Source organism: Sycon ciliatum, chromosome 2 (genome assembly GCF_964019385.1).
Source record: "Sycon ciliatum chromosome 2, ocSycCili1.1, whole genome shotgun sequence".
NCBI classification, from domain to species: domain Eukaryota; kingdom Metazoa; phylum Porifera; class Calcarea; order Leucosolenida; family Sycettidae; genus Sycon; species Sycon ciliatum.
Window position 1 is genome coordinate 42,868,058 of NC_088644.1, and position 8,281 is coordinate 42,876,338.

Below are 8,281 nucleotides of genomic sequence, written 5' to 3' on the forward strand. Positions count from 1 at the left end.
TGCATTTTGGAGACGTATTTTTTATCGACCGTCGGGCAGTCAATGCCAATTTTCTCAAGAAGAAGAGTATTCAGAGGCATTCTTGTACATTTTCCGTTGATACTATACGTGTGCCCTAGTGTTTGCATGAGCGAGGGTGGTGGTTTTGCTAAACCGTTCGCATGGCGGGCGGGTTTGTAAGAAGAAAGGCTTCAGCCATTGACGAGCGACGAGAAATCTGTCATTTCGTGCCATTTGAGTTAGCAGTAGCACCGGACAATACTGACACATGTCTGCGGCAGCAAACATAGTGTACTAACGGATCAAAAACAGCCACAATGTGTGTCACTGCAGAAACAGGCTGTAGAGGTGCATTTGCAAAGCTGCTGCACTGATTTTCGTCGTCTTTCCATGCACAGGGTACGTATCATGCCCTTGGCATAGGCCAAAGCACGAAAGCTTTAGCTGGACACCACCCACAATCTCCACGTGGGTCCCAGTGTACCCGCTGCGCTGCCGATGAGAACCGCCCTGTAAGCGGTTTTCCCACCCATGTGTCCTCAATATGACTGAGAATACCGGTGCTAGTACAGTCAAACCTCTTTAGGACGAAAACCAAGGGACCGGCGGTATTTATTTGCAATAACGGGAGTTCTTCTTATCCATATGTTTTACCCAGTGAATACACAGTGATGAATCCAATAGTGCTTGAATGCATTGGAAACCTGTACAGTTGACTCCAATTTAGACCAGAATGACTGTATTTGTTGGAAATGCATTGCACCAAGAGCAGGAACAGAATGTAGCACAAAAGATAATCCCAAACCAGCGAAAAAAAAAAAGAGCGCGGGAAGAGAAGCACTGTGGCTGGTGTAGGAAGCAAATATTAGGCTAAAGGGGAAATACCAAATTATGTGGTGGTCAAGCATCTCCTCTGAGTCGATAAAGGGATAAGAAGGAGAGAGGCCGACTAATTTTGTCAAAACTTGTCACTCCACACAGCTGGTGATTGTTGAGGAAGGTAGTTACAGCACTGACCGACACCACTGCTGTGGGTAATGATTACGTACATCGATCATTGTGCAGCACCTGGCAGCAATAAACCAGACAAAGCAGTACAATACCATGCAGAAGATGAAATGCTTGACGGAGTAGCAGACAAACTGTTACACAATGGAGCAACATGATTTGCCATATGGCATAAATATATTATTACTTTGACGAATACTCGACACATGACATTCCCGCTACAAACATTACCAAATCTACCGTCCCTGATGCAGGAGGGACTATTTGCATGCATACATTCCAATTGTATAAAAGCTAAGAAAGGTGGCATCACGCTCACGTGAGCCGGTTGGGTACCACCCAAGCTCTGACCAGGCTCTGTCCAGGTGCCTACACACAACCCTGGGGGACGAATGCAACCCCAAAACATGATGCAGTAAAGGCCACGTCCATGGACACTGCAGGCAAATTTACAGTGGAGGAGAGAACCAGAGTACAAGAAACTAAGAATAAAGAACTTGTCGTCTGTTTGTCCGACTATCCACCCCAAGCTGTGGTCATGAGGGTGGACAATATTGTATGGTTGCAATTCCATCTCGCTCTCCTTTTCTCCTCTGGAATGAAGCTTCACACACATACCTGTAGTACCTGTGGTGTCTACAAGTTGTATAAACAGTCCTTCACTTACTCCACTGCTTTCTATAAAAGCCTGCCTTATGCAGAAGCCTGTTCTGAACACAAGCCTGAGTTCCAAGATAGGCAATTGGCACTATAGTGTGGATGTTGTATTGGCAACCATAAAAAGCTTGGTTTGACTACATAATGTAAATAGAGGCCTAGCCACCACACTGGCTTCTACAGACATGCGCCTGGCTTTCATACTCGACATTACAGTAAGTCATCCAGTTCGCACTTACCCACTCCAGTTGGTGCTTGCAGACGTGTTAGACACATACAGCCAGTCAAGTATGCTTGCAGGGATCTTTTCTCAATGGGGAGTAGCAGCTGGCCATAATACCTACAATTCATACAGAATGACAATGGTGAAGATAGCAAAAGGGAAGGGCATTCAAGACCTGCAGCTCCATGTACACATGCCGAGTGTGAGCGTGGTGTCTGTGGACAAAATCGACAAAGAGGTACCCTGGCAACAAATGTAGTGCCAGGATGGCAGCAGAAGGCTACATGGCACACCAGTCCAACATGTAAATCAACTACCATCCAGTGGTCACATTAGCCCAATTGATGCAAATGCCACAGTTGAAGTTTCACGGCCATTTGCCTGCCACATGCCAATCACAACAAGCACTGAGGAAAAAACTGAGACGAAGCGACGTCGAAGCAAAACACTAGGGACCTTTCGCACCCCGCGTACGGATACGAAACGAATGCTGATTCGTCACCTGGGTTCGAGGATTCGTCAGAGTCCCTGCGGAGAACTCGTTTTCGCGAATGGAAGCCTCTTCATTCGTGGCACGCTCCGAATCCGTCAGGTACACATTTATTTGGATAGGTACACATGTTTTGCAAGGTACACATTTTTCCCTTGATTCCAGGATCCATGCACGTGTGCGTGTAAAAACCCGTACGCCAAGCTACCGGCGCCCGCGGCCGTATTCGTAGTTGCCATGCACATTTGCATGACGACTTGCGAAACCTGAAATCTGTTTTCAACGAAACGATTACGAGCCGAATCAAACTTTCGTTTCGCATTCGTTTCGTAGCAAATGCGAAAGGTCCCTACTAACACGGACAGACGGGTTCCACACACAGTGAAACCTCAGTATGAAGTAGTACCAAGAGTCCATGACGTCACTTTTTTTCTAAATACCGAGTGGTAGGCAAATTGAGCGCTCTGACATGGACAGGCCAGCTGTCCATTTCCAGTGTCCAAAGACTGTGAAGCATCTGGACGTAGCAAAGGCAATTCAAGCCTGCAGTCTCTCGCTTGGAGATGTCCTGCAGATCGACCTGCACGGCCGGCCCGGGTCTTGTGTTCTGACCCTGCGTGATTTCGCCACCAGGGACAAGCTCGTCGCAGCAAATCTGCAGTTGGAGGGTAAGAGCATTGACGTGCTACCGGGAGATGGCACAGTATCCGCTACCCGTGTTTACATTTATGGTTGCGAACCCGCATTGCATCTGGGCCACATAGAGTCGGCTTTGGGGGAATTTGGCGAAATTGTCGGCAATATTGATTGCGAATTTGTCACCGTTGAGAAATTCAAAATTCTCACGGGGGTACGACGGGTGCTAATGATCCTGAAGAAAGGTGTACCCTGCAAGCTAAGCATTCAGAAAAGGTCGTACCGTACACATCACCGCGACCAGATACAGACGTGCTTTCGCTGTGGTGTATCTGGCCACCAAGCACGTGACTGTCCTGCACGCCCAAATGCTGCACGTACACGTACGCATCACACTTCGTACTCCACTGTCGTACAGGGCCAGGCTGCGGACCGTATGGCGGATGACAGTCCGGATGTACTCGTTCATGTACCGGTACAAGAACCCACTGGCGCTGAACCAAATCCAGGAGCTGCGATAGCAGGCGAAGCAACAGATAGCAACTGCCCATGTCCACCAAAAGGTTCAACCACACTAGAGGGCTCGAACCAACAACAACAGCAGCAGCACTGCGACAAGCGACCACCAAAGGTCTCTAAGATACCTGTACGGCAGGCAGCTTATTCTGTACCAGTCGCCACGCCAACAACCCTGCCAGCAGAAGAGGCTACACGTGGAGTGCCGGCATTTCCGCTCTCTCGTGGGAAGGGGTGTCACTCTTCACCTGATGACGAAGGATTCATCCGCGCATCAGGCAAGCACACATTCAGCGCAAGAGTCCTGGCATTCGACCCCCAAGTCGCATGGGCAAATGAGGCATCTGCAAAAGAGATGCACCGCCTTGCCCAACGTGTGAGGAGTCGGCGAGGAAGCCAATAACCGGTAAACTTCTGCTTGTAATCTCGATTCTATGCTAGTCCTCGTCATGATTGTTCTTTTTCTTACTAATTACTACTTTTCACTGCTATATCGTCTTTAAATCCACACGCTCAGGTATTCTCTCCACGAGCTGCCACCATCAGTTTTCCGGTGAGCACCCAGGATACCCGAACGCTTAAACTAGGTTTTTTGAATGTCTGTAGCTTGCGCTACAAAGTAGATGAAGTAACGGCACTCCTCCGGGTGCAGGACTTTGATATTTTTGCATTGGCCGAAACCTGGCTGGATAGCACTATTGGTGACGGAGAAGTAGCTATTCCTGGATACAGCCTCACAAGGACCGATCGCAGCGGCAGGCGAGGTGGCGGCACGTGTATCTATTACAAATCCACCCTGCCAATCAAACCACGCCCAGATCTAAGCGTAAGCGGCTTAGAGCTGGTGTGGGTTGACGTACAGATACATCGACAGCATCACCGTGTCGGCTGCGCCTACAGGCCCCCTGACACATCCGTGGAGTTTTGGACTGATTTAGAAAGTGCCATGCATAGTGCTGGCTCTTCAGCCACGTCTTTAACGGTGTTGGGGGATTTCAATGTGGACTTGTCCGCTAATCACCCCAATCATCAGCGAACCCATCTACAGAGCCTGTGCTGCACGTTCGACTTAACCAACTGCGTGGATGCAGTGACGCGCATCACTCCAAGTACGCCGAAAGGCACCCTTATTGACCTTGTCCTCACGGACAGGAAGATGGTATCCAGCTGCAGGGTGATACCTTGTCTGATCAGTGATCACAGCGCTGTGCTCGCCAACCTGAACATTTCAGTTCCTCGTGCAGAGACTCAATCGAAGCAGGCCAGGCGGATTCGGAATATAAGTATCCCTGAGTTCAGAATCGCTCTGGAGCAAGAACTTCAGCATTTCCCTTCCCTTCCACAGTCGTCAAGCGTGGATGATACGTGGCATGATTGGCACTCGCGCTTTATGACTGTCCTGGACAGGTATGCTCCAATGAAGACTATACCACCGCGCCGCAAGCCTCTACCTCCATGGTCCGACCGTGAGACGTATCAACTCATCAGGACACGGAATAGGCTGCACACGCGCTGGCTCCGGAACCCCGAAGATATGGCACTTCACAGTGCATTCAAACTGGCTCGGACGCAGGCATCTAACGCGATTCGGCGCAAACGAAACTCGTATTTTCATCAGACATGTCAATCTGCATCTGCAAACCCTCGTAAGCTCTGGCAGCTCATCAACAGCCTTACAGGCCGTACCCGAGCACAACCGGATCCTACATGCGACGTTGAAGAGGTCGGCAATACGTTCCATCAAGTTGTGACCGACGCCAATAGACCTCCCATATTGGCAGAACCTCAGGGGCCATTGAGAGGGGAAGTCCTTTCGGATTTTCGAGGGACTGATGCAGGTTCCGTTTACGAACTGCTCCGTAAAGTCGACGCCAGAAAAGCAACCGGTAGTGACGGGGTCCCAGGATCGTTGCTGCTCGCCACTGCCGACATCATCGCACCAAGCCTCACCCAACTTTTCAACATGTCCCTGAAATCGGGTATCGTTCCTCGGGCCTTCAAGCTAGCAGAGGTTCGCCCCCTCTTCAAATCGGGAGATCCTGCTTCCCCTGGGAATTATAGACCAGTATCTCTACTACCCATTATTTCGAAAATCCTCGAGCGGATTGTACAAAACCAGTTACAAGGTCAGCTTTCCCGTGTTCATGCGCTGCCTGACACGCAGTTTGCGTACCGGCATGGCTACTCAACAGAAGATGCATTGGTTGTCCTGACGGACACGCTCCTGGAGGCCCGCGATCGACGCCAGGTATCGGGAGTGTGCTTTCTCGATCTCTCCAAGGCATTTGACAAAGTCATTCATGAGCGTCTCATTCAGGACCTGTTTGCTTTAGGAGTGACAGGCAGACCCCTTCGCTGGCTCATCAGCTACCTCAGTGAGCGGACACAGCGAGTTTGTTTCGGGGCCAGCAGCAGCACAATCACCTCTTGCAGCTGCGGTGTGCCCCAGGGATCGGTGCTCGGCCCGTTGCTCTTTAACGTGTACACAAGAGATGTTCCTCAAGTAGCCCAATCCGCAGCCACGATCCAGTTCGCCGATGACGTCGCAGTATATTGTAGCGCTGACACGACTCAGGCTGTTGCCAGTACGCTCTCCACCGCAGTCTCCTCCTTGGCTGCATGGCTGGAAGAGCGAGGACTGATTCTGAATGAGAAGAAGAGTCAAGTTCTCACAGTCTTTCCCGGTAGAGACGCTGGACCCCGGGTCACAGTCCTCTGTCGCAGCCAACCTCTGCCGACAGTCACCAGCGCGAAGTACCTTGGCGTCATCATTGACGAGGGGCTGAACTTTCAGCAACACCTGAAAGCCATTACAGCAAAGGTGTCCCGCAAAGTAGGTGCCCTCTGGCGGACTCGGAGATGCTTGAGCCTGGCGGCCCGAGTCACCTACTTGAAGTCCGTGGTGATGCCGGATCTGACCTACGCATCAAGTTGTTTCTTGTTCTGTCTAACTGCCCAGCAAGCAACGGATCTCCAGACGCTGGAGAACAAAGCGGTTCGCGCAGTTTTTGGCGCTCGGCCATACGACTCTGCTCAACCTCTGCTCCAACGGGTGGAACTCTACCGAATCTCAGAGTTGCACAAGCAAAAGGCGCTATTGCTCACCTGGCGATGCATCCACGGCATTGCGGGGAACCGGCTCTGTGGACTGATTTCAAGGTCACCAGATCGGCGTACCCGCTTGCAGAAGGACATCGGAGCGCACATACCACCCGCCGCAAGCCGCGCTGGTCAGGCTAGGTTCTCTGTTGCCGCTCCCAAGCTGTGGAACGCACTACCCAGCGACATCCGCACCATCCCCCAACGCAGTGTGTTCAAGATGTCAGTCATCCCACATACGCTCGCTCCATGAAACGTATCACCCATTATTCCAGTCACTGTTGCTGTCGCATCCACTCGTATGTCGCATCCACTCGTAGTCCACGTCCACTGATGCCGACCGAGGTAGCTCTCTTGCTACTGTGTAATAGTGACATGTACCCAGCTAATGTCTCTGCTTCGTTCAGGGAATTCAGAATAGGAAGTCTGCTGTACCACCCGCTCTTTTCTTTTTACTTTTAAAAGCGATTATTTGTAACATGGAAATTTGTTCCTTGGCTCACCATCTGAGTTCTTAAAGCTATTATTCATTTTCTGCTGCCCCCGGTTATTTCTTTTATTAGTATTATTTTCTTTGCCTTCGCTTTCTTGTTATTGGGCAACTTGCCCGTTAGAATCTGCGAAGTAAAATAAACAACAACAACAACGTCAAGAGTATGCGACTGCACGTGGATTCTGGCACTGCGCTAGGCCCACATTATATCCACGAACTGGGGAATACGCCCATAGTTCGCAAATCAGAGTTGCACACTTGTGGGTTGTGAGGCCGGGTTATGCGGACAGTCTGGATATACATGTAACGTACTACGGGATATAAAGTACTTGTACTATTATGCAGAACCTTGCACCATGCAATACGCTATATCGTTACAGACCAATTTGAAAGGTATTGGAGGTTTGCTATACAGTGTACTGAAGTTCCACTGCAATGCTGACTTGCCAATACATGTACATGTAGTGGAACATGAAGCTGTACAACCAGTTGACGTGTATTTGTGACGAAATCACACTACGACTGCAAGACTCAAAATGTACAACAAACATGTAATTTAGTGGGGATCTTTCACCGAGGAGTCAGGCGATGGCGGTGCCGTACAACCTACAAGTGGAGTTCATCTGCACTGGAATTGTTGTCCTGGGACTATCGCTTTTATTTAAGCAACAAAATGTACGATCAACTACCCACCTCTTCAAGGTACGGATGGTCAAGAACCAATGACTTAGTCATGGTGTGGGGCTCTGACAAACATCTTGCAGCAGTCAGAAAGCATGTCACAGGCCTGACAAAAGGCTGTCGGTGCAAGTTCGGCTGCAGGACCACATAATGCGAGTGCAAAAAGGCAAATCTGTTATGCAGGCCAGGGCTAAAATGCCAGACTTTCAACAACACCTCCGCGAGGGAAGAATGCGACAGTTCCAGTAAGCAAAAGGTTGTTTCATTTGAGGAGACTGAAAAGTAAGGGTGAAAGTTGGCATTGAGATCCCGAGTTCGAGTACTCTGATTTTCTCCGATCGAATATTCGAGTATTCGAGGATTTTTCATCTCCTAAAAATTGCACACCGTGCGCCTTAAAATCACATGATACAACCCTGATTAAACCGAGTGGCAGTAATTTTTCTCTGGTATATTGGTTGCTGGGTCATTTGGGCTC

The 8,281-nt window shown here is 49.8% G+C and overlaps 1 long non-coding RNA gene across 1 annotated transcript; it reads right to left on the bottom strand.

The window, feature by feature from the left end:
• Positions 1 to 834: 834 nt before the first annotated feature.
• Positions 835 to 7,938, bottom strand: LOC135810895 (uncharacterized). Its single transcript, XR_010552442.1, has 3 exons — positions 7,816 to 7,938; positions 1,905 to 2,005; positions 835 to 1,068 (listed from the first exon to the last, which is right to left on the bottom strand). It is a non-coding gene; the product is annotated as an uncharacterized LOC135810895 (long non-coding RNA).
• Positions 7,939 to 8,281: the final 343 nt, after the last annotated feature.